General features: G+C 51.0%; 1 protein-coding gene across 3 annotated transcripts in view; it reads right to left on the bottom strand.

Moving 5' to 3' along the window:
* galnt11 (UDP-N-acetyl-alpha-D-galactosamine:polypeptide N-acetylgalactosaminyltransferase 11 (GalNAc-T11)) overlaps positions 1-27004 on the bottom strand; it is a 199747-nt gene that overhangs the window by 166060 nt on the left and 6683 nt on the right. For 2 of the 3 annotated variants that reach the window (XM_041183552.1, XM_041183560.1), the window contains exon 2: positions 23142-23206. The gene's annotated coding sequence lies outside the window, so the exon portion shown is untranslated. Of the gene's footprint in view, positions 1-23141; positions 23207-25632; positions 25777-27004 lie in introns of those variants that run through there. The other variant, XM_041183559.1, reaches the window with a different exon arrangement.

Here is a 27004-nt window from a genome sequence, read left to right as displayed (position 1 = left end):
AGTCAGTCTGTAATTTGGAGGGAAAACTGTAAGGGGAAGTGTTCCCATATCTTTCTAGGTCCTGCACCACTTTACTGTAAAGCACTGAATGGTTTGACTACACTGCTTTACATACCTCTCATTTATTCACAACACAATTCATGTTATTCCTCCTGCTGCCACTTCGATATTCTGCCACTGCTCTCCTAATTAATTGTTCCATTTTACACAAACCTGATGTTTCTTCCTAGCACCAGTTAAACTATTCACACACAGATGTTCACAACTTCAACATATCACTTCCTTTCATCTTGAGGAATCAACTCACACACGTTAGGGGGAAGATCCATACTGGTAGAGGTACATCATCCTTTCAAGTCATCATATCAGCAGAAGAGACAGCTACAGATACATAGGATAGAGGGTTAGCCAAAGCAGTAGCGGATGGTGAGGCAAGAGGAAAGAATTTTCTTAGCCATCTAACTATCCACTTCCCTTATCACTGAGTTGTACTCTGCATCATTAGCAGCCAGTCATTTGCAACAACTTACCACTGCCTACTATTCAGCACTTTCTTTGTCCTCTTTCGAGGTCCTGCACAAATACGAGGCTATTTTTGTCAGCAGAGGAGGAGGATGCTCCAATTGTCGCTCACTGTCACTTTTGCAAGCACCAGCTCCAAAACTGGCACCATACAATGTGTAGGTAGTGATTTAAAAGAGTCACATATTGGGTGATGCAGCAAAGTTTGCAGGAGTAAATGCAAGAGGACAGGAAGGCTCAGGACACAACTCATTCAAGGGGTAAAAAGAAAAGCTTGTACCTTTCAGAACCACAGGGCATCCCAAAGCATGAAGTCCTTTTAAAGTTTCATCATTGTTATAAAGTAGGAAATATGGCAGCCATTTATGCCCAGCAAACAGCAACATGGTAATAGCTAAATAATGTTTTAGTAGTAATAAAAACAAAAAGATAAAAACAAAAAACTGCGGATGCTGGAAATCCAAAACAAAAACAGAATTTCCTGGAAAAACTCAGCAGGTCTGGTAGCATCACCCAGTTCTGTTGAAGGATCATGAGGACTTGAAACATCAACTCTTTTCTTCTCTGCCGATGCTGCCAGACCTGCTGAGTTTTTCCAGGTAATTCTGTTTTTGTAATGTTTTAGTAGTGTTGGTTGAGGGGTAAATATTGACTAATACATTCCGGGTCACTCCCCAGCTATTCTTTGAATATTGTGCTATGAGACCTTTACATCCACCTAAGAGGGTAGTAGGAAGGATGTGTGAAATTTAAAGTAAAATAATACAATTTAACACCCAAAATTATTTAAAGACTGCATTTAAAATACAAGGGAGGATAAGATTCATTAGCAATGGTGGCAGATAATTGGTGGCTTTAGTGGCAGCCTCACTCCAGCCCACCTGCTGTTTTGGGAAGAGGAGTCCATGCCAGGGGATCTGAGGGATGCTCTGATCGTGACACTATTTAAGAGGGGAGACAAGTCTAATTGCTGTAACTATAGAGGAGTATCCCTGCTGTCTTCCACAGAGAAGATCATTGCAAGGATCCTGCTCAATTGCCCCCTCCTAGTGGCCAAAGAGCTCCTTCCAGAGTTGCAGTGTGGTTTTCATTCATTGAGAGGCACCACAGAAGTGATCCTCACTGTGCGGCAAATCCAAGAAAATTGCAAGGAACAGCACCAACCGCTGTACATGGCCTTTTTCAACCTCACGACGGCCTTTGACTCCGTCAACTGTGAATGCTTATGAAGCATCCTCCTCAAATTTGTCTGCCCTCAGAAATTTGTCACCATCCTCCACCTACTCCATGATGACATGCAAGCCGTGAACCTCGCCAATGGAACAACCACTCATTGAAGACCGGGGTCAAGCAAAGGCTGCGTCATCACACCAATCATCTTGCCCTATTTTCCTCTTTGTGTGAAGATGGATTTCTTAAATTTTTAAAAAATATTTTTGGGGATATGGTGGTATTCTGTAAAGAAGGCTGTGTGTGTGTGTGTGTGTGTGTGTGTGTGTGTGTGTCTGTGCATCCATGATTGAATAAATTAGCAGGAAGGTTAGTAAAGGCAGCTTTTCTGCAGGAACTGAGAGATGAAAGGTAAAGGTGTTAGGTTCATGCATTTGTAATGAGAGGTTGGTGAGGTTGGATTTACAAGTAAATAGGCTGGGTAAAATGTGCATCATGAGATAAATAGGGACTTGACTTTTCAGCTATTAAATTCCAAAGGGGAGTTTAGGAGAGACAAGGAATTTTGCAACTTCCAAAGGTTTCATAAGTAAACAAGGGAAGGTTATTAAATTTTATTAGACCTGGAAATGGAGACAATGGGAAAACATGAAAGATTCTTATATTTGGAAAAGTTGAGTAAAAAGAGGTGTTTGAGAACAATGGACTCTAAGATGAAAGGAAAAAAAGATATTTAAGGAAAGATTAGTTGAGTTGTGTGGCTGAGTGGGGGAGATATCCTGAGACCAGATCTGTGCTGGGAGAAACTGTGAAAGTTGTGAATTTGAAGCAGCCATCGAGTTTTCAAGCCAGAGAAGTCTTTGTTTTCAGAAAGCAGTCTGTTTCTGAACCTTTCTTTTAGATTTCCACAGCAGGGTGGAAAAGGGTGAGAAGTCACATAGTATACCTTTACTAATGTGACAGCAGTTTTTGCCTTAGGTAATATTATTGGGTTTTATGGTTAAAAATCGATAAGGGACCTGTTGCCAAGTTGTTTACTTGTGTATTCTGACCAAGTGGGTTTCTTTGGGGATGTTTTGCAAGACTGTTTCAACTGCATAACTTTAATCTTATGTGCTTATGTTTTTTTCTTCTTGTAAATAAATTTTCTAATATTTTAAAATCCTAAAAGTGTTACTGGGATTCTATGCTTCTGGGATCAGTATTTTTGCCCTCAATTTCAAAATACAAAAAAAAAGGGTTATAATCAGTAAGATAAGTTTCCCTCTAGGATTTGGCTTGCTCAGCTGTGGTCGTTAACAGCTAGAATATCTCACCTCCAGCAAATTACCTAGAGGCATGGAGGTAATGTACAGAACAAACGGGAAACTGTTCAACCAACACTGCCTTCAATCCAAAGCCAAAACCACTCCAACCTCAGTCATTAAGCCTCAGCAGGCAGATGATGCTTGTGTGAGTGCTCACTCAGAAACTGAGCTCCAGGACATTGTTGACTCCTTCTCTGAAGTGTATGAGAAAATGGACCTTTCACTAAATCCCTGGAAAACTAAGGTCATCTTTCAACTAGCACCCACCGCACACCTCACTCTGTTGATAAAGACTTACGGTGAGATCTTGGAAAATGGGAACCACTTTCCGTATCTTCCTGATCTCGAAAGGCAGATATGAATAACAAAACTCTCTAATGTGCCAACTCAGCATTCAGCCGACTGAAGAAAAGGGTATTTGAGGACCAGGGTCTCAAGCCCGAGATGATGGTTTACCAGGCAGCAGTGATCCCTGTGCTCCTACGTGCTTTGGAGACTTTGACAACCAACAGCAGCCACCCCAAAGCACTGGAGAAGTACCACTAGCGCTGCCTTCATAAGATTCTCTAAATCTGGTGGCAAGAAAGGTGGTCCCATAGCAGCATATTCTCCCAAGCCAACATGCTCAGCAGTGAGGCACCAATTACTGAAAACCAACTCAGCTGGGCAAGACATGTCACTCAGATGCCTGGCACCAGAAACTGAAAGCAACTGATCTCCTTGCAACTTGGTCATGGCAGGATGAAAGCAAAACACTGCGGATGCCAGAAATCTGAAATAAAAACAGAAAATGCTGGAAAAACTTAGCAGGTCTAGCATCATCTGAGGAGAGAGAAACAGAGTTAACATTTTGAGTCTATTCTTCAGACCTGCTGAGTTTTCCAGCATTTTCTGTTTTTATTTGGTCGTGGCATGAGGACAGCTTTATGGATCTCCTCAAAGCAACCCTGAAAAGACCAAACATGCTCACTGATTCATGAGAGGCCCCGGCTTGTAACCTAGTGGAGACATGACATCTGCAATCCTTGCAGTAAGGGCAGTTCAGAGAGATGTTTTTGTTTTGGGAGTTAGAGCTAAATTAGTTTAAAAACATTCAGTAAACCCTGGAGAGTTGTAAAATTTCTTTCTTTCTTTAGATCAAAGAAGGAATTTTAAATGAGGGAATTATTTAATCTAAAGGTCTGTTTCAAGACATCCCAGAGCATACTATATTGTCACGTAGATGGTGAAGCTTAGGGAGATCCTCTGGTTTCAATTGATCTGGGTGGTTTCTGCACCAGTTTTTCAGTTGCAGCTCGCTAAAAGAAGACAGCCAAAATGAATAACAGTTAGTTAGGCCTGCACTTAGCAGAGAAAAAGTGAACTTCATCATTCACCACATGGAATACAGTAAGGGCTTAATCTCAGTTTGGATTTCATGAGGGAAAAGCAGCTGGAAATTGCCTAGTTTGAAGCTAGTGGTCCTCATCGAATCTTGTGCAAAAAGAAAGCAACCAGCAGAATTAGCTGGGAAGTACTGAGAAGGAAAGTAGAACAAGGGAACCATAGAAAAGTTACGAAGCAGAAAGTGGTCATTCAGCCCATCGTGTCTGCACCAGCCAAAAACAAGAAAAAAAAACTAGCCACTCATTTTAATCCCACTTTCCAACACCTGGTCCATAGCCTTGCGGGTTACAGTACTTCAGATGCAGATCCAGGCACCATTTAAATGAGTTGAGTGTTTCAGCCTCAACCACCAACTTAGGCAGTGAATTGGTGAAAAAGTTTTTCCTCATATCCCCTCCAATCCTTCTACCAATCACCTTAAATCTATGCCCCCTGGTAATTGATCCCTCAGCTAGGGGAAACAAGTCTTCCTTGTCTAGCCTATCCAGGCCCCTCATAATTTTGTACAGCTCAATTAGGTGACCCCTTAGCCTCCTCTGTTCTAAGGAAAACAGACCTAGCCTGGTCTTATGGTCTTATTCAGTCTCTCCTCACAGCTGCAATTTTCAAACCCTGGCAACATTCTTGTAAATCTCCTCTGCACTCTCTCCAGAGCAATTATGTCCTTCCTGTAATATGGCAACCAGAACCGTACACAAAATTCCAGCTGTAGCCTGACCAGTGTTTTACACAGTTCCAACATTGCATCCCTGCTTTTGTATTCAATACCTCACCCAATAAAGGAAAGCATTCCACACGCTTTCTTTACCACCTTGTCCACCTGTCCTGCCCCTTTCAAGGACCTGTGGACACGCACTCCAAGGTCCCTCACTTCCTCAACCTCTCTCAATAACTTCCCATTTATTGCGAATTCTCTTCCTTTGTTTGTCCTCCCCAAATGCATTACCTCGCACTTTTCTGGGTTGAATTCCATTTGCCACTTCTCCGCCACTCAACCAAACCATTGATAGCATTCTGGAGTCGACAACTATCCTCTTCACCATCAGCTACACAGCCAATTTTTGTGTCATCTGCAAATTTCCCAACCATGCCTCCCACATTTCAATCTAAATCATTAATATATACCAACAGCAAGTGCCCCAACACTGAGGCCTGTGGAACACCACTGGAAACTATTTCCCATTTGCAAAAACATCCATCAACCATTACGCTTTCTTTCCCATCACTCAGCCAATTTTGGATCCAACCTGCCACATTCCCCTGTATACCATGAGGACTCACTTTCCTGACCAATCTGTCATGTGGGATCTTGTCTTACTGAAATCCACGTAGACAACATTCACTGCACTAACTCATCAATCCTTCTTGTTACTAACTTAATAGAATTTTTTGAGGAAGTAAGACACAATCTACCCCTAACAAAACCATGCCCCCTATCCCTGATCAATCCATGCCTTTCTAAGTGACAGCTTATCCTGTCTCTCAGAAATGTTAACAATAATTTGCCCACCACCAAAGTCAGACTGACTGGCCTGAATTTTCTGGCCTATCCCTCGCACCCCTTTTAAATAATGGTACAACGGGACTGATGCACCCAGAGTCATTAGGTATTAAAGAGTCTTACCTCTGAGAATAGCTGGAACTGGTGAGAATTAAAGTAAATTCCAGAGGCCTGTGCCATAGTTTTGGGTGGTCCCTACAGAAGTAAGTAACTTTAAGATTGATGTGTCTTACGGGGGGGGGGGGGGGGGGGGGGGGGGGGTGCGGGAGTAAAGATTAAAACTGAGTTATGTATAGTTATAACTTACATTGTTACGACTGTTTTTTTTAAAAGTCTTTTGTATACATTTAGGTTTGTTTTTGTTTAATAAAGTGAAATCTTATGGCATAATTCTATTGGTTAAAACAAGGCGTCCAGATTTCTCTCCAAATGTTAATGATCCTTAACAGGATTGTAGCAATATTAACAAGGGGATTAAGACAAGATGGTATACACTGCTGCCACTGTGCGTCGGTGGTGGAGTAAATGAGTGGAAGCTTGGCACCATCCAGGACAAAGCAGCCCGCTTGATGGCACCCCAACCACAAACATTCACTCCCTCCATCACTGACGCACAGTGGCAATAGTATGTACCATCTACAAGATGCACTGTCAACTATGCTCATCTCTCCCATAACTCTACTTAAATTCTTCCAACTGTCACCTCCTGACAGCATTAAAACAGTGTGACAACCTTTGACCCAAAAGAAGCAACAGTGAGGAAAATTTATAATTACTTTAAAATGTTCGGGCAATCTGTAATTGCTTTAAAAAATGTTTGAAAATGATGTTTAAGAGTTTGTATCTTTTAGAAAGGGATCAATTTAATTTTGGGGTAATAAGAAATAGTGATCCATGTGACCTGATGGCCCTCAACCTAGAAGCAGTACCAACAGTAAGTTAAAATACGGAGGCCGTATGACAGACAACCAACGATGAAAGAGGACATCTGGATTCCTGAGCAGTTGGAAGGACATTTAGGACTGCTGCTGCAGTTTCATTCACTTTCGAGTGAATGAATGCCCAGAATCGGCCATACCATAACAAAGTAAAGATGGTTCCAGAAGATTCACGCTGCCATGGCCGATTGGAGCCGAGAGATTAGGTGGTTCCATAATGAAGATTGTGTAGAAGATTGCACAGATGGAACCCATGCTGCCAGCGGAGGTTAAGTTCTTGAAGGAACTGGGCGTGAATTCTGCTCGGTGAAGATCAGAGATTGGAAGATCTTTGTGTCTGAAATTTGTGACATACAGGCAAAGTGGGTTGCCTAATAAATCTGTGATATCCTTGTTGAAACTGCTATTCCACGTAATTTATTGTTCGCACTGACCGTAATTTGTCTGTTAATTTAGTTACATTGATTCTGATTTGTGTTAAAGTAAAAGTTACAAAAAGAGAAACCTTGTCCGGCAATTTCTTCATTTGGGGATCATTCGGTTCCTTTGGTTCACAAGGATCATGACAACAGTCCCAGCCAAGGTCACAACATCCTTTGTGAATGCGCCCATGGCACATCATTCACCTTTCACATTGTTTGGTATGGCTGACCGTACTATCCCTCCTTAAATATTTGTGTCATACAGCTCCATTAAATTTCACTTGCATAGTTCCATTTCTACCTATTCAAATACAGCTGTCATATCTGTAGAAACTTTTTCTCCTACTACTGCCATTCCAACAATTATCCCAAGGATCTGTCCTTTGCTCTTCTTTGATATCTATGATTTCCCTCCACATCAGGTCATGGTGTATCACAACTTCCTACAGTTTCTCTGTGTCCAGCTCCCCTCCATTCACCCATCACTGGTTGCACAGCCCTCAGCCTGCTTGGTCCCATTCTCTGGAACTCCCTCCTTAAACATCTTTAAAACTCCTCACAAAACTGAACTCTTAGTCGAAGCTCAAACATGAGAGCATAGTCTCGGGATAAAGTGTTGATCATTTAGGACAGAGATGAGGAGAAATTTCTTCACTCAGAGGGTTGTGGGTCTTTAGAATTCGCTAACCCAGAAGTTTATGGATGCTCCATTATTAAGTATATTCAAAGCTGAGACATACATTTTTTGTTATCTCTCAGGGAATGTGGAGTTGAGTCAGAAGATTATACTGAATAATAGAGTAAGCTCAAGGGGCCACATGGTCTACTCCTGCTCCTATTTCTTATGTTTTTAAATGGCCCTGTCTAAAAGTTTCCAAGCTTTGTGAGACAATGAACTTACTTTCGCTATTTTTTACCTAAAAGGAAAGCTTTGAACTATTTCAATTACATTTTAGAAGATTCATGAAAGCAGAGGCTTAATAGTATAAGACATAATAAAAACACAGAAAGACCAAACAATAATAAGACAATAAACCCAAGGACACCACGGGTAAATAATTTCTAGAAGTATTGTGCAGCCTAATTCAAGTTCAAGGTCTACTATCAACTGAAATCAATAAAATTGTTCAGCATTCTGAAATGAGACAAAGCAATGAAATAAAAACTATAACACTTACTGTGCTTGGAAAACCTGAGGGCCAAATCAACTATATCTCTATATAATCATTGTACATCGATTGCTCACAATGAATTTGCTTTACAGACTGAAATAAGGCATACTGGTAAATTTTTTTAAGATATTATTCATCATTCCAGCTCCCATTTTGCAGCACTTTCCATCAGTTGGTAAATGTTTGGATAAAGTTGACAGATATTTATGATGGGTGATGGAACACCAATCCACTTTCACACCCAGGGTCAGTACTCATAGGACTCGATTCAGTTCAAAGTGAAGTTCACCCTCATATGCAACTGACAATGGGGCCTCAAATCAAACCTCAGAGCACCACTACTTACACCATTATCCTATACCACCTTTGGTGTCTGTATTCAGAAACAACTTAGGGTGATCAGATTAAGGTCTCTTTCTCTTTTGGTCACAAGAAATAAGTTTGGACAGCTCAAATCAAATCCACAATAACAAAACAAAAACAGAATTACCTGGAAAAACTCAGCAGGTCTGGCAGCATCGGCGGAGAAGAAAAGAGTTGACGTTTCGAGTCCTCATGACCCTTCGACAGAACAATAACAAGTGTTCGGCATTGCCAGTATCAGCTCATGTTTTTCAATGATTGTTCACTGAGTTTCTATCAGGGCACAAACACCATTGGACTAATAAATTAGATGGGGGGTACAACTGATGCAATATTCCAAAATTTCTACAAAGCACCTACTTTATAACTCACACTTGGACCAGTGCTAAAGTTGCTGGCATGAACAGACTTTAGGTTGGTATTTTGTACATAGAATTTTCTATTTATAATTGGTTAGCATGTGCAATATTTATACCTAAGCTCAAATATAGACAGGGGTGTAATGCCACATTTTGAGGTGCCAGAGCTCTAAGAAAATGTGTTGGCCATATCATTTCTAAATCTTCCATTACATTGTTTTCTTATGTGTAAATCATTTGAGTCCCTAAAAGTCAGTAAAACTATGCTTTTTAAGTGAAACATATTGCCATGAACCTCTCTCACCCCTGCCTCCAACAACCTCCCCCGCACCCAAAACCCCCACTCCCTCCCCAGCCCTCACGCCTTCCCCCCAACCTCCCCAACAACCCCACTCAACTCCCCCAACCCCAACCTCCCTTCCCCAACAACAGCAGTGCAGAAACGAATGAAATTGACCTGATTGACGCCTTGAAAAAAATCGAAACATTCAACCTGAAAGTTCATTTTTTTCTCAAACCAGGCTATTAGGTCCTAAGCTCTGGCTGCTCAGCATGGATGATGAGTACTCCATTTAAAATGAGAGTTTGTGGGGGTGGGGGGGGGGGAAGAGTGAGTGGGCACACTTCCATTTCTTTTCTCCCTTAAGAGGCCAATGAGCAAAGTTCAGAATGAAAAGGTTTGGCGCTACTTTAAACTCAATTTCAAAAAAAAAGTTGAGGTATTAAGAAAAGAAACAAGTGCTGAGCAAAAATAAAGCAGTCATAACAATAAGCTGTTAAGTTAAAAAAGTGTAATTAGTAAAAAAAAAAACACGCTCTCACTCCCACGCACGCGACCAGAGTGCAAGAGGGTCGGAGTGCGTGAGTGCCAGGCTCACTCCCAGTCTCAGGGTACTCACTCACTCACCCTGGCCCACTGAGTGGGTGCGTGTATGTTTTGGTGTGTGGCGGTGAACGTAAATGAGAAACGTGAGGTTGGGAGTAACGAAGACACAATCACACTCACTCACTCCCAGGCACACACAGGCACATTCTCACTCCGACACGGACACAGCCACACACTCTCTCACTCCCACGTGCGCACTCTCTCGCTCCCACACTCGCATAGGCACATGCACTCGCTCCCACGCGCCCCCACACGCTCTCACTCCCACGCGCGCCCACAAAGCTCCTACTCCCAAACGCACGCGCGCTCCCGCGGGCGCACTTACTCCCACGCGCGCACACACTCACGCCCACGCATGCACACTCTCACGCCCACGTGCGCACACACTCTCACTCCCACATTCTCTCACTCCCACGCGTGTACACACACTCACTCGCACGCACGCACACACACACTCACTCCCACGCGCGCACACACTCTCATTCCCACGCGCGCACACACTCTCATTCCCACGCGCGCACACACTCTCATTCCCACGCGCGCACACACTCTCATTCCCACGCGCGCACACACTCTCACAGCCGCGCGCGCGCACACTCTCACGGCCGCGCACACACTCTCACGGCCGCGCGCGCACACTCACTCCCACACTCTCTCACTCCCACGTGCGCACACTCTCACTCCCACGCGCGTACACACACTCTCACTCGCACGCGCGCACACACACTCTCCCACGTGCGCACAACTCATTCTCACGGCCACGCGCGCGCAGTCCCTCACGGCCGCGCGCTCGCAGTCCCTCACGGCCGCGCGTGCGCGCACTCTCACTCCCGCGCGCGCACTCACTCCCACGCGCGCACACACACTCTCACTCGCGCGCACACACACTCATTCCCACGTGCGCGCACACTCTCACTCCCACACTCTCTCAATCCCACGTGCGCACACTCTCACTCGCCCTCACTCCCACACGCGCACACTCTCACAGCCCGCACGCGCGCTCTCTCGCGGCCCGCTCGCGCGTACACACTCACTCCCGCGCGCGCGCACACACAGTCTCCCGCCCGCGCGCGTACTCTGTCGCCCGCCCGCACGCGCACTCTCGCGCACTCTCACGCCCGCGCGCGCACTCTCACTGCCACGCGCGCGCACACACTCTCACTCCCACGCGCACACACACACTCACTCCCACGCGCGCACACACTCTCACTCCCACGCGCGCACACACTCTCACTCCCACGCGCGCACATACTCTCACTCCCACGCGCACACACACAGTCACTCCCACGCGCACAAAATGTCACTTCCACGCGCACACACACTCTCACTCCCACACGCACACACACTTTCACTCTCTTACTCCCACGCGCGCACACACTTTCACGGCCGCGCGCGCACACTCACTCCCACACTCTCTCACTCCCACGTGCGCACACTCTCACTCCCACGCGCGTACACACACTCTCACTCGCACGCGCGCACACACACTCTCGCCCACGTGCGCACAAGTCTCACTCCCGGCCGCACGCGCGCACAAGTCTCATTCCCGGCCGCACGCGCGCGCGCACCCTCACTCCCACGCGCGCGCGCACCCTCACTCCCACGCGCGCGCGCACCCTCACTCCCACGCGCGCGCGCACCCTCACTCCCACGCGCGCGCGCACCCTCACTCCCACGCGCGCGCGCACCCTCACACCCACGCGCGCGCGCACCCTCACTCCCACGCGCGCGCGCACCCTCACTCCCACGCGCGCGCGCACACTCTCACTCCCACGCGCGCGCGCACACTCTCACTCCCACGCGCGCGCGCACACTCTCACTCCCACGCGCGCGCGCACACTCTCACTCCCACACGCGCGTGCACATTCTCACTCCCACGCACGCGGACACATTCTCACTCCCACGCGCGCACACACTCTCACTCCCACACTCTCTCAATCCCACATGCGCACACTCTCACTCGCGCACACTCTCACGCGCTCTCACTCCCACGCGCGGACACTCTTACAGCCCGCGCGCGCACTCTCACGGCCCGCTCGCGCGTACACACTCACTCCCGCGCGCGCACACACAGTCTCCCGCCCGCGCGTGCACTCTCGCGCGCGCGCGCACTCTCACTCACCCGCGCGCATTCTCACTCCCACGCGCGCACTCTCACGCCCACGTGCACACACACAGTCACTCCCACGCGCACAAAATGTCACTTCCACGCGCGCACACACTCTCACTCCCACGTGCGCACACACTTTCACTCTCTTACTCCCACGTGCGCACACACTTTCACTCCCTCACTCCCACGCGTGCGCGCACTCACTCCCACGCGTGCGCACACTCTCAATCCCACGCGCGCACACTCTCAATCCCACGCGCGCACACTCTCAATCCCACGCGCGCACACTCTCAATCCCACGCGCGCACACTCTCAATCCCACGCGCGCACACTCTCAATCCCACGCGCGCACACTCTCAATCCCACGCGCGCACACTCTCAATCCCACGCGCGCACACTCTCAATCCCACGCGCGCACACTCTCAATCCCACGCGCGCACACTCTCAATCCCACGCGCGCACACTCTCAATCCCACGCGCGCACACTCTCAATCCCACGCGCGCACACTCTCACTCCCACGCGCGCACACTCTCACTCCCACGCGCGCACACTCTCACTCCCACGCGCGCACACTCTCACTCCCACGCGCGCACACTCTCACTCCCACGCGCGCACACTCTCACTCCCACACTTTCTCACTCCCACGTGCGCACACTCTCACTCGCACGCGCACACACACACTCTCACGGCTGCGCCCGCGCGCTCGCGCACGGCCGCGCCCGGGCGCTCGCTCACGGCCGCGCCCGGGCGCTCGCTCACGGCCGCGCCCGGGCGCACTCTCAATCCCGCGCCCGCGCGCACTCTCATGCCCGCGCACACACTCTCACTCCCAAACGCGCACACACTCTCACTCCCACACGCGCACACACTCTCACTCCCACACGCGCACACACTCTCACTCCCACACGCGCACACACTCTCACTCCCACACGCGCACACACTCTCACTCCCACACGCGCACACACTCTCACTCCCACACGCGCACACACTCTCACTCCCACACGCGCACACACTCTCACTCCCACACGCGCACACACTCTCACTCCCACACGCGCACACACTCTCACTCCCACACGCGCACACACTCTCACTCCCACACGCGCACACACTCTCACTCCCACACGCGCACACACTCTCACTCCCACACGCGCACACACTCTCACCCCCACACGCGCACACACTCTCACTCCCACACGCGCACACACTCTCACTCTCTTACTCCCATGTGCGCATACATATGCACTCCCACGCGCGCATGCACACACAATTTTTACTCACTCGCGCGCCTGTGCGCATTATCACTCCTGCACACGCGCACACACACACTCACTCTCGCATGCAAACACAATCTTACTCCTATGTGCGCACACATACACTCAACGTGCGCGTGCGCACACATACACTCGCGCGCGCGCACACACTCCCACGCGCGCGCGCGCACACACTCCCACGCGCGCGCGCGCACACACTCCCACGCGCGCGCGCACACACACTCCCACGCGCGCGCGCACACTCCCACGCGCGCGCGCACACTCTCACTCCCACGCGCGCGCACACACTCTCACTCCCACGCGCGCGCACACACTCTCACTCCCACGCGCGCGCACACACTCTCACTCCCACGCGCGCGCACACACTCTCACTCCCACGCGCGCGCACACACTCTCACTCCCACGCGCGCACACACTCTCACTCCCACGCGCGCACACACTCTCACTCCCACGCGCGCACACACTCTCACTCCCACGCGCGCACACACTCTCACTCCCACGCGCGCACACACTCACACTCCCACGCGCGCACACACTCTCACTCCCACGCGCGCACACACTCTCACTCCCACGCGCGCACACTCTCACTCCCACGCGCGCACACACTCTCAATCCCACGCGCGCACACACTCTCACTCCCACGCGCGCACACACGCTCACTCCCACGCGCGCACACACTCTCAATCCCACGCGCGCACACACTCTCAATCCCACGCGCACACACACTCTCAATCCCAAACGCACACACACTCTCAATCCCACACGCACACACACTCTCAATCCCACACGCACACACACTCTCAATCCCACGCGCACACACACTGTCACCCCCACGCGCACACACACTGTCACCCCCACGCGCGCGCACACTCTCACTCCCGCACGCACACACTATCTTACTCCCATGTGCGCACGCATTCTCACTCAACGCGCGCGTGCGCACACAATTTTTACTCAGTCGAGCGCCTGCGCGCATTATCATTTCCGCGCATGCACACTGTCTCTCGCCCCCGCGCGTGCACACTCTCATGCTCGCGCACACTCTCACGTCCACGCACGCACACACTCACGCCCAAGCGCTCACACGCTCTCACTCTCTTGCTCCCATGTGCACACGCACACACATTTTTTCCTCACTCGCGTGCCTCTGAGCGCGCACACTCACTCTCGCACAAGCCCACTCTCGCCCCCCCCCCGCGCGCGCACTCACGGCGCGCTCTCGCTCCCCCGCGCCCGGGCGCGCGCTCTCGCTCCCCCGCGCCCGGGCGCGCGCTCTCGCTCCCCCGCGCCCGGGCGCGCTCTCGCTCCCACGCGCCCGGGCGCGCTCTCGCTCCCCCGCGCCCGGGCGCGCTCTCGCTCCCACGCGCCCGGGCGCGCTCTCGCTCCCACGCGCCCGGGCGCGCGCTCTCGCTCCCCCGCGCCCGCGCGCGCGCTCTCGCTCCCCCGCGCCCGCGCGCGCGCTCTCGCTCCCCCGCGCCCGCGCGCGCGCTCTCGCTCCCCCGCGCCCGCGCGCGCGCTCTCACTCCCGCGCGCCCGCGCGCGCTCTCACTCCCGCGCCCGCGCGCGCTCTCACTCCCGCGCCCGCGCGCGCTCTCACTCCCGCGCCCGCGCGCGCTCTCACTCCCGCGCCCGCGCGCGCTCTCACTCCCGCGCCCGCGCGCGCTCTCACTCCCGCGCCCGCGCGCGCTCTCACTCCCGCGCCCGCGCGCGCTCTCACTCCCGCGCCCGCGCGCGCTCTCACTCCCGCGCCCGCGCGCGCTCTCACTCCCGCGCCCGCGCGCGCTCTCACTCCCGCGCCCGCGCGCGCTCTCATTCCCGCGCCCCGCGCGCTCTCACTCCCGCGCCCGCGCGCGCTCTCACTCCCGCGCCCGCGCGCGCTCTCACTCCCGCGCCCGCGCGCGCTCTCACTCCCGCGCCCGCGCGCGCTCTCACTCCCGCGCCCGCGCGCGCACTCACTCCCGCGCCCGCGCGCACTCTCACTCCCGCGCCCGCGCGCACTCTCACTCCCGCGCCCGCGCGCACTCTCACTCCCGCGCCCGCGCGCACTCTCACTCCCGCGCCCGCGCGCACTCTCACTCCCGCGCCCGCGCGCACTCTCACTCCCGCGCCCGCGCGCACTCTCACTCCCGCGCCCGCGCGCACTCTCACTCCCGCGCCCCGCGCGCACTCTCACTCCCGCGCCCGCGCGCACTCTCACTCCCGCGCCCGCGCGCACTCTCACTCCCGCGCCCGCGCGCACTCTCACTCCCGCGCCCGCGCGCACTCTCACTCCCGCGCCCGCGCGCACTCTCACTCCCGCGCCCGCGCGCACTCTCACTCCCGCGCCCGCGCGCACTCTCACTCCCGCGCCCGCGCGCACTCTCACTCCCGCGCCCGCGCGCACTCTCACTCCCGCGCCCGCGCGCACTCTCACTCCCGCGCCCGCGCGCACTCTCACTCCCGCGCCCGCGCGCACTCTCACTCCCGCGCCCGCGCGCACTCTCACTCCCGCGCCCGCGCGCACTCTCACTCCCGCGCCCGCACGCACTCTCACTCCCACGCGCGCACGCACTCTCACTCCCACGCGCGCACACACTCTCACTCCCACGCGCGCACACACTCTCACTCCCACACGCGCACACACTCTCACTCCCACACGCGCACACACTCTCACTCCCACACGCGCACACACTCTCACTCCCACACGCGCACACACTCTCACTCCCACACGCGCACACACTCTCACTCCCACACGCGCACACACTCTCACTCCCACACGCGCACACACTCTCACTCCCACACGCGCACACACTCTCACTCCCACACGCGCACACACTCTCACTCCCACACGCGCACACACTCTCACTCCCACACGCGCACACACTCTCACTCCCACACGCGCACACACTCTCACTCCCACACGCGCACACACTCTCACTCCCACACGCGCACACACTCTCACTCCCACACGCGCACACACTCTCACTCCCACACGCGCACACACTCTCACTCCCACACGCGCACACACTCTCACTCCCACACGCGCACACACTCTCACTCCCACACGCGCACACACTCTCACTCCCACACGCGCACACACTCTCACTCCCACACGCGCACACACTCTCACTCCCACACGCGCACACACTCTCACTCCCACACGCGCACACACTCTCACTCCCACACGCGCACACACTCTCACTCCCACACGCGCACACACTCTCACTCCCACACGCGCACACACTCTCACTCCCACACGCGCACACACTCTCACTCCCACACGCGCACACACTCTCACTCCCACACGCGCACACACTCTCACTCCCACACGCGCACACACTCTCACTCCCACACGCGCACACACTCTCACTCCCACACGCGCACACACTCTCACTCCCACACGCGCACACACTCTCACTCCCACACGCGCACACACTCTCACTCCCACACGCGCACACACTCTCACTCCCACACGCGCGCACACTCTCACTCCCACACGCGCGCACACTCTCACTCCCACACGCGCGCACACTCTCACTCCCACACGCGCGCACACTCTCACTCCCACACGCGCGCACACTCTCACTCCCACACGCGCGCACACTCTCACTCCCACACGCGCGCACACTCTCACTCCCACACGCGCGCACACTCTCACTCCCACACGCGCGCACACTCTCACTCCCACACGCGCACACACTCTCACTCCCACGCGCGCACACACTCTCACTCCCACGCGCGCGCACACTCTCACTCCCACGCGCGCGCACACTCTCACTCCCGCACGCACACACTATCTTACTCCCATGTGCGCACGCATTCTCACTCAACGCGCGCGTGCGCACACAATTTTTACTCACTCGAGCGCCTGCGCGCATTATCATTCCCGCGCATGCACACTGTCTCTCGCCCCCGCGCGTGCACACTCTCATGCTCGCGCACACTCTCACGTCCACGCACGCACACACTCACGCCCAAGCGCTCATACGCTCTCACTCTCTTGCTCCCATGTGCACGCGCACACACATTTTTTCCTCACTCGCGCGCCTGTGAGCGCGCACACTCACTCTCGCACAAGCCCACTCTTCCCCCCCCCGCGCGCGCGCGCACACTCTCACTCCCACGCGCGCACACACTCTCACTCCCACGCGCGCACACACTCTCACTCCCACGCGCGCACACACTCTCACTCCCACGCGCGCACACACTCTCACTCCCACGCGCGCACACACTCTCACTCCCACGCGCGCACACACTCACTCCCACGCGCGCACACACTCTCACTCCCACGCGCGCACACACTCTCACTCCCACGCGCGCACACACTCTCACTCCCACGCGCCCACACACTCTCACTCCCACGCGCCCACACACTCACTCCCACGCGCCCACACACTCACTCCCACGCGCACACACACTCTCACCCCCACGCGCACACACACTGTCACCCCCACGCGCACACACACTGTCACCCCCACGCGCACACACACTGTCTCCCCCACGCGCACACACTCTCACTCCCCCACGCGCACACACTCTCACTCCCCCACGCGCACACACTCTCACTCCCACACGCGCACACACTCTCACTCCCACACGCGCACACACTCTCACTCCCACACGCGCACACACTCTCACTCCCACACGCGCACACACTCTCACTCCCACACGCGCACACACTCTCACTCCCACACGCGCACACACTCTCACTCCCACACGCGCACACACTCTCACTCCCACACGCGCACACACTCTCACTCCCACACGCGCACACACTCTCACTCCCACACGCGCACACACTCTCACTCCCACACGCGCACACACTCTCACTCCCACACGCGCACACACTCTCACTCCCACACGCGCACACACTCTCACTCCCACACGCGCACACACTCTCACTCCCACACGCGCACACACTCTCACTCCCACACGCGCACACACTCTCACTCCCACACGCGCACACACTCTCACTCCCACACGCGCACACACTCTCACTCCCACACGCGCACACACTCTCACTCCCACACGCGCACACACTCTCACTCCCACACGCGCACACACTCTCACTCCCACACGCGCACACACTCTCACTCCCACACGCGCACACACTCTCACTCCCACACGCGCACACACTCTCACTCCCACACGCGCACACACTCTCACTCCCACACGCGCACACACTCTCACTCCCACACGCGCACACACTCTCACTCCCACACGCGCACACACTCTCACTCCCACACGCGCACACACTCTCACTCCCACACGCGCACACACTCTCACTCCCACACGCGCACACACTCTCACTCCCACACGCGCACACACTCTCACTCCCACACGCGCACACACTCTCACTCCCACACGCGCACACACTCTCACTCCCACACGCGCACACACTCTCACTCCCACACGCGCACACACTCTCACTCCCACACGCGCACACACTCACTCCCACACGCGCACACACTCTCACTCCCACGCGCACACACACTCTATATCCCACGCGCACACACACTGTCACCCCCACGCGCACACACACTGTCACCCCCACGCGCGCACACACACTGTCACCCCCACGCGCGCGCACACTCTCACTCCCGCACGCACACACTATCTTACTCCCATGTGCGCACGCATTCTCACTCAACGCGCGCGTGCGCACACAATTTTTACTCACTCGAGCGCCTGCGCGCATTATCATTCCCGCGCATGCACACTGTCTCTCGCCCCCGCGCGTGCACACTCTCATGCTCGCGCACACTCTCACGTCCACGCACGCACACACTCACGCCCAAGCGCTCATACGCTCTCACTCTCTTGCTCCCATGTGCACGCGCACACACATTTTTTCCTCACTCGCGCGCCTGTGAGCGCGCACACTCACTCTCGCACAAGCCCACTCTTCCCCCCCCCCCCCCGCGCGCGCACTCTGGGCCCCCTCGCACGCGCGCGCGCGCACTCTCGCCCCCCCCTCCCGCGCGCGCGCGCACTCTCGCCCCCCCCCCACGCGCGCACGCACTCTCGCCCTCCCACGCGCGCACGCACTCTCACTCCCACGCGCGCACGCACTCTCACTCCCACGCGCGCACGCACTCTCACTCCCACGCGCGCACGCACTCTCACTCCCACGCGCGCACGCACTCTCACTCCCACGCGCGCACGCACTCTCAACCCCACGCGCGCACGCACTCTCAACCCCACGCGCGCACACACTCTCAACCCCACGCGCGCACACACTCTCAACCCCACGCGCGCACACACTCTCAACCCCACGCGCGCACACACTCTCAATCCCACGCGCGCACACACTCTCAATCCCACGCGCGCACACACTCTCAATCCCACGCGCGCACACACTCTCAATCCCACGCGCGCACACACTCTCAATCCCACGCGCGCACACACTCTCAATCCCACGCGCGCACACACTCTCAATCCCACGCGCGCACACACTCTCAATCCCACGCGCGCACACACTCTCAATCCCACGCGCGCACACACTCTCAATCCCACGCGCGCACACACTCTCAATCCCACGCGCGCACACACTCTCAATCCCACGCGCGCACACACTCTCAATCCCACGCGCGCACACACTCTCAATCCCACGCGCGCACACACTCTCAATCCCACGCGCGCACACACTCTCAATCCCACGCGCGCACACACTCTCAATCCCACGCGCGCACACACTCTCAATCCCACGCGCGCACACACTCTCAATCCCACGCGCGCACACACTCTCAATCCCACGCGCGCACACACTCTCAATCCCACACGCACACACACTCTCAATCCCACACGCACACACACTCTCAATCCCACACGCACACACACTCTCAATCCCACACGCACACACACTCTCAATCCCACACGCACACACACTCTCAATCCCACACGCGCACACACTCTCAATCCCACACGCGCACACACTCTCAATCCCACACGCACACACACTCTCAATCCCACGCGCACACACACTGTCACCCCCACGCGCACACACACTGTCACCCCCACGCGCACACACACTGTCACCCCCACGCGCGCGCGCGCACTCTCACTCCCGCACGCACACACTATCTTACTCCCATGTGCGCACGCATTCTCACTCAACGCGCGCGTGCGCACACAATTTTTACTCACTCGAGCGCCTGCGCGCATTATCATTCCCGCGCATGCACACTGTCTCTCGCCCCCGCGCGTGCACACTCTCATGCTCGCGCACACTCTCACGTCCACGCACGCACACACTCACGCCCAAGCGCTCACACGCTCTCACTCTCTTGCTCCCATGTGCACGCGCACACACATTTTTTCCTCACTCGCGCGCCTGTGAGCGCGCACACTCACTCTCGCACACACACACTCTCACTCCCACGCGCGCACACACACTCTCACGCCCACGCGCGCACACACTCTCACGCCCACGCGCGCACACACTCTCACGCCCACGCGCGCACACACTCTCACGCCCACGCGCACACACACTCTCACGCCCACGCGCACACACACTCTCACGCTCAGGCGCACATACACACAATCTTTACTTACTCGCGCTACCTCATGCAGCAGCCAAAAAACTTTCTTACTATCTTTCAAAAGCACATGTTGCAAGGCCAACTCATCCACTTAGGATGGTGTATTTCCCTGACTTCTGATCATGATACTCTGGCTTGTTCTGCAGAACACAGAAAAGGTCCTGTGGAAGTGACAAGACAGGGAACTGTCCTCCTGCTTTCTAGCAGCATGTTTACTTGCCATGTACAACGTATTTGCATTCCTCTTAATAAAAGAAATATCGATATCTGCAACCCTGCTGCCTTTCCCATATCATTAAACTGTGATGGCCTCCAACGTCAACTTGAGTGACAGATTTTTGTTCTTATTCGTTCATGGGATCAGAGCGTCATTGGCGAGGCCAGCATTTATTGCCCATCCCCAATTGTCATTGAGAAGGTGGTGATGAGCTGCCTTCTTGAACTGCTGCAGTCCATCTATAGGGGAGCGTTGCCTGGAAGGTGCTTACTTGTGGGTCTGGCGAAGTAGAGGGAATCTTTTTTAAGACTAAATTTAACTGTAATCTTGTGTGCTTAGGTTTTCCTTTATTTTTGTTAATAAAACTTTCATTTTTTTAAATCCCAAAAGTGTTGCTGGGCTTCTTATTGCTGAGATCAGTACATCCTTTTCTCAGTTTCAGAATACTTGCCACCTAAGCCAAGTTTCCCTCTGGGATTTGGTTAACCCAGCAATTAACATCAGCTGTGGTCATAACAGGGACAGTACATAACATTACCATCTGAACAAATAACCTGCATTAAAAATTCTTGGCATGCTCCGAAAAATCAACTTTATGCATTTTGCAAAGAGCATATGTCTATGACTGAATAAGACTAGAAAGTTATTCTTCCACACCAAATTACATAAATGCCTCAGAAAAGGAAGTAGTGTCAATGTCACACTTCAGTTGGCAATGATTTTCTTTGGCCATGTCAGCAATCTTCTTGGCGGACTTTTGTAACCGTATGGTATAGCTTTAGACATTCTATTGTAATTGAGATTTTGAGTTTAATGGCTTCTTATTTTTCACAACAATTAAAAGACATTCACATGGATTCTACAGTAACAATTCAACCCTGGATTGTCGGTTCAAGCATTTGCCTATTTACCCAATACGAATAGCATAACTTTGCTGCCTTGCAAGGGTACTTTTTCTTTTGCTCAATTAGTTAAGCAATGAAATAAGATCTTTATTTTTAGATTCCTCAGCAAAGCTTTAAGGTCAGCAACAAGTGCGATTGCTTTGCCACTGAAAACAAACTCTGGTCCATATAATTTTACAGTACCTAAGCTTATCTAGATCTGTTGTAGTTGAAAATAATGAATAGTTCACAACTGCTTTTCTAGTCTATGAGACAAGGCATATTCACAAACTGATGTTCTTGTTCTCTTTGTCTAAAGTAGCTATCTGGTTGGCTGTCCAGGCTTCAAAGTATGCAGGTTCTTTGATTTGGCTGAGACAGGACGATTAATACTTTTCCAAAATGACCATCAATAAGTAAATTTAACTAAACTTCACACCAAAGGACATTAATGAACCAAATGGATTTTTACAACAAATGACAGTAGTTTCATGGTCGCCATTACTGAGAATAACTTTTAATTCCAGATTTATTAATTAAATCTAAATTCCACCAGCTGCCATGGTGGAATTTGAACCCTTGTCCCCAGAGCATTAGCCTGAGCCTCTGCCCAGTGATATTAACACTACGCCACCACCTTCTTCTATTTTGTGGTTAATACATTAGAAAATATTTTCTAAAAGCACTTTAGGAAGTGCTTTTGTAACAGGACAAGGGTCAAATGTTTATACCACTTCCAGATGCTACATTCAGGAAAATAAATGACTACAATGCTGAGATATACTTTGATCTTGAACAAAAGTACAATCTGTTTACATCACACATGTGCATTTTTTATAATTCATATGCATCAACAAGTTTTTCACTTTGCTGGAAGATGAACAACGCACCCCATATTTATCACACTGCAATACCCATGAGTCATAACTGACTCAGTTCTTGACTTGATTAACCGCTAGTAAAGTTGTCTAGTACAATGGATATGTTCAGTGTAGCAAAAGTGGGTGAATTTTAAGATAAATAACATAACTGATCAAGCATTAAAAGCTCTAATACATATTGTACTAAATTATAAAAGACAATTAGGGATCAGTTCAAATCACATTACTTACCACAGCTTCATATTGCATTGTTTCATTCTCTCATAAAGCACCAAGCACACTGACTGCTTTTTCATCTGAAGAAACAAAAAGATAATGAGATCATATGATCCAAGAATGGTCAGGAATCATTTAAGATGCTATGAATAGCATACACCAGTTTGCTACACAATACAACATTTGTGTTAACATATTTCTAAGACAACAGCCTTAATGTGCCAAGTGCAATCAGACTGTTAAAAGTAAGGGAGTTAATTGTTTGGTATAGCACCTAAAGAATGTGAATTTCATGCTGTAAAATATTAACCAGGCATCTTTATCTGTTAACGGAACTTTACTCAATTTTTAAATAAACTTAACATTAAGATGACAAGAACTTGCATTTATACACCTTTTTTAAATCGTTAATATTCCAAGGAACTTCACAGAGGTAAAAGGAAAAAATGAATACCAAGTCAAAGAAAGCGACTCAGGGGGTATGACCAAAGCTTGATCTAGAAGGTGGATTTTAAGACGGTCTTAAAGCAAGAGAGGAAAATAGAGAGATGCAGAGGTTCAAAAAGGAAATTTCAAGGCTAGGGGCGGTTGGCAAAAGATACAACTATCAACAATGGGGTGAATGGAGGGAGGCATGCCAGAGTCAGAGGAACAGAAAGATCAGAAGGGGTGCTTGTTGGGATAGATGAGGTTAAAGGGATATGGAGGCATGGGAAGCACAGAGATATTCAAATAAAAGGGTGAGAATTTTAAATTGTAGGCCCTGGGGGACCAGGAACCAATACAGGTCAGTAAGGACAGAGGTGATGGGCAAGATTTTACATGGAATAGGTGTGCAGCAGGTCTTTAGGTGAATTGAAGCTTATGGAGGGTTGGGGAAGGAAGGCCAGCCAGGACAACGCTGAAATAGTTTAGATTAGAGGTGACGAAGATATGGGTAAACATTTCAAATAGATGGTTGGAGGTGAGGGTGGAAGCCAGCAATGTTACAGGAGTCTTTATGATGAACAGTATGTAGGGTTAAAAACTGAGCTCAGCTTGAATAGTCTATGTCAATCTCAAACAGTGACTGGGGAGGGGGAATGGTGGCAAGGGTATAGTTTGTGGGTGTTTGTCTTCCTAGTGTTCAGATGTAGGAAATTGCAGCTTGTCCAAAACTAGATGTTAGACAAGCAGTTTGATAAAACAGAAGTAGTGGAGGGGTTGGGAGAAGTGGTGGGGTAGAGCTGTGAAAGCCGACCCAATGTTTGTGGGTAATATTACCAAAGGGCAAAATGTGGAACGGCGGTGGGGGGGTAGTGCTGCCACAGCTAGCTCCTTGCGCGTATTACAATCCCTGTAGAGACCAATAACATTTAAAAAGAAATTCAAACTTCCAGTTAATTGTTAAGAAAGATGACCAGACAAGATTTCACATTTTAAGATTTTTAATTTAACAAATGACTAAGAACATTAACTAAACATGACATTTGTAGGCAACTTATACAGTAACCTACCGAAAGGAACATTCCTTTTTTTATATAATTATAAAAACAAAAAACTGCGGATGCTGGAAATCCAAAACAAAAACAGAATTACGATGCTGCCAGACCTGCTGAGTTTTTCCAGGTAATTCCTTTTTTTTATCATTGTCACACATCACACACTACATAGAATTGCAGTCCTTATAGCAAACAGTCCAGTCAGTTCCAATGGGTTCATATTTTCCCGTTTCAACAAGAAGCAACTTTGAGTGACTGTCTCCAGGCGCTTCTCCCAGTTTTTGCAGAGTTTCCCAAATGCACTACCAGCAGTAAAGCCCTCTTCACGGATTTGTCTCCCCCCCCACCAGCCATGCCAGGATGAATCTCCCAGATTCCTTAGAGGACTATGGGACGCATCTCTTCAACTAGAGACCATCTCCCTCTGGTATCTAGATTTGGAAGCTCGCAAAGAACCTACTGCCTCTTCTCTCTGCTGACCTCACCAACTGCTGTACTTCTCCCCTCTCTCTTTTTCCTTCTGTTCTAAAAGATTGGAGCCAGCAAGTCTATTTACTGCTAGCAGAGCTACCCTTTGTTCCCAGATGTGAGAACTTCACACTTCGCTCAGCCAGTCCCTAGACTAAGCCAGACTTACTAGTTCTGTTGAAGGGTCATGAGGACTCAAAACATCAATTGTGCTCTTTGCCGCCGATGCTGCCAGACCTGCTGAGTTTTTCCAGGTATTTCTGTTTCTGTTGCTGTCAGGTGAATTTGGAGTAGTCACTGACCACCTTCATTTTAACCTATGTTTAGAGGTACAGTTCAAAACTTAACCTTATGAACTCCAACTGTAACAAAGGACAGAGGTAACAGTACTGTTTGGCAAGGGAAGCCATTACTAGAGATACTCTAGCTATGCTCAGATCAATATGAGTGGAACAGAAGAAGGGCAGTGCCATGCAGGTGGACAGCAGAAAAGAGAAATTCATGGAGGGTGACATGGTTGACTATGTCAATGATTACAGAGATGAGAGGTAACGTACCATAATCGCAGTCACCGCAGATTCAATTTGTGACTTCGGTTAGTGCCAATTTATCTTTTGCACAAATAAATACAGATAAGGTAAGTTGTTGAGCTCATCTCACTCAAAGAAACCATTCATTCATTCCTTCATCATTAGGAACTTCTAAAAAAAAATTTTTCAACAAGGTGCCACTGGTTAATTATGAGATTCAAAATCTGGATGATTAATTGATAAAAACAAATTTCTTGCCTAAGTTGAGGTGAGACACAACTGTCAATTTTTTCTTACTCTAAGGTTTGAAGATGTGCACACACCACATCCATAATGTCAAGTTATGCAATGAAGAGGCATATGACTATAATTATGTAAATAACAAAATGGTACACTGTATACAATGATTGCATAAGTCATTCATAGAATCTGTTGCAAATATATCAATATTGTAATTTTGCATCAAGTATTTCGTATTTCAGACTTTAAAAATTATTTGTGCTTCACAATACTAAGGTGGTGATGTGCTACTTTAAATGCTTTAGCAGTTAGTATTTTGCAGTGTACAGTTCATCTGTGGATTCTATAAATGTATCTTACCAATAAAATAACTTATCTGATTTTCATGAAAACTTACATTTACAGTGGGAACCGCTGATGGACAGATAAAATGCCCATAAAACATGTAAATACTTGTGGCTGTCATTTAGCTTAATTCCATCTTGTTTGTCTTTTTTCGAGGATCAGTAGTGTTGTTCAAAAGAAAATCATATTTAATTTTCTCTGAATTTGCCCAGGAATTTTTGGGCTCCACTTTCCCACTCCTCACCACCCACCCTCCGTGACTTACTCCCAGTTTGTGATCCTAAAAAATGACTGAAACTGAAAAAGTGGGGTTTTTGTCAGTAAAAACTGACTTAAAGAAAATGGTTCTTATGGATCAAATAATTTGTTTCCAAGATAAATAGAAATATGTGTTCCCTGCTAGTTCAGCCTCACTGGAGAGAGGAGGTGTGAACAATAGAGGCTTCAATTGGTGTTTCTATCAGACTGTCATTCATTACGGCCACTTTGGAAACCTTTGCTGGATTGCAGCCAACCTCAAAGAGATGGGTTTCAATATTTTTACTCATCTGATAAGTTCAATATTAAACTGGAACAAGCTAATCATGTTAACACTACATTTTGTATATTAATATCAGCAGCGCTACAATAAACGTGTCAGGAAGAATCAAGAAGGCTCTGTGCAGCTAAGACCTGTCAAATACATCAACTGTTGTATTAGGCTTACAATTGTTTTCACTGACAGTAGACCATGATGATCAGAAGACCAATGCATTACAGTTCTCAAAAAAAATTCCACATCTCCAATTCATGAGTATGCAAAGAAAATACATAT

This window comes from Carcharodon carcharias, chromosome 3 (assembly GCF_017639515.1).
Source record: "Carcharodon carcharias isolate sCarCar2 chromosome 3, sCarCar2.pri, whole genome shotgun sequence".
In the NCBI taxonomy this organism is placed as follows: Eukaryota; Metazoa; Chordata; class Chondrichthyes; order Lamniformes; family Lamnidae; genus Carcharodon; species Carcharodon carcharias.
Note: the sequence above shows the minus strand (reverse complement) of the source record. Positions and strands in the feature narration are given on the sequence as shown.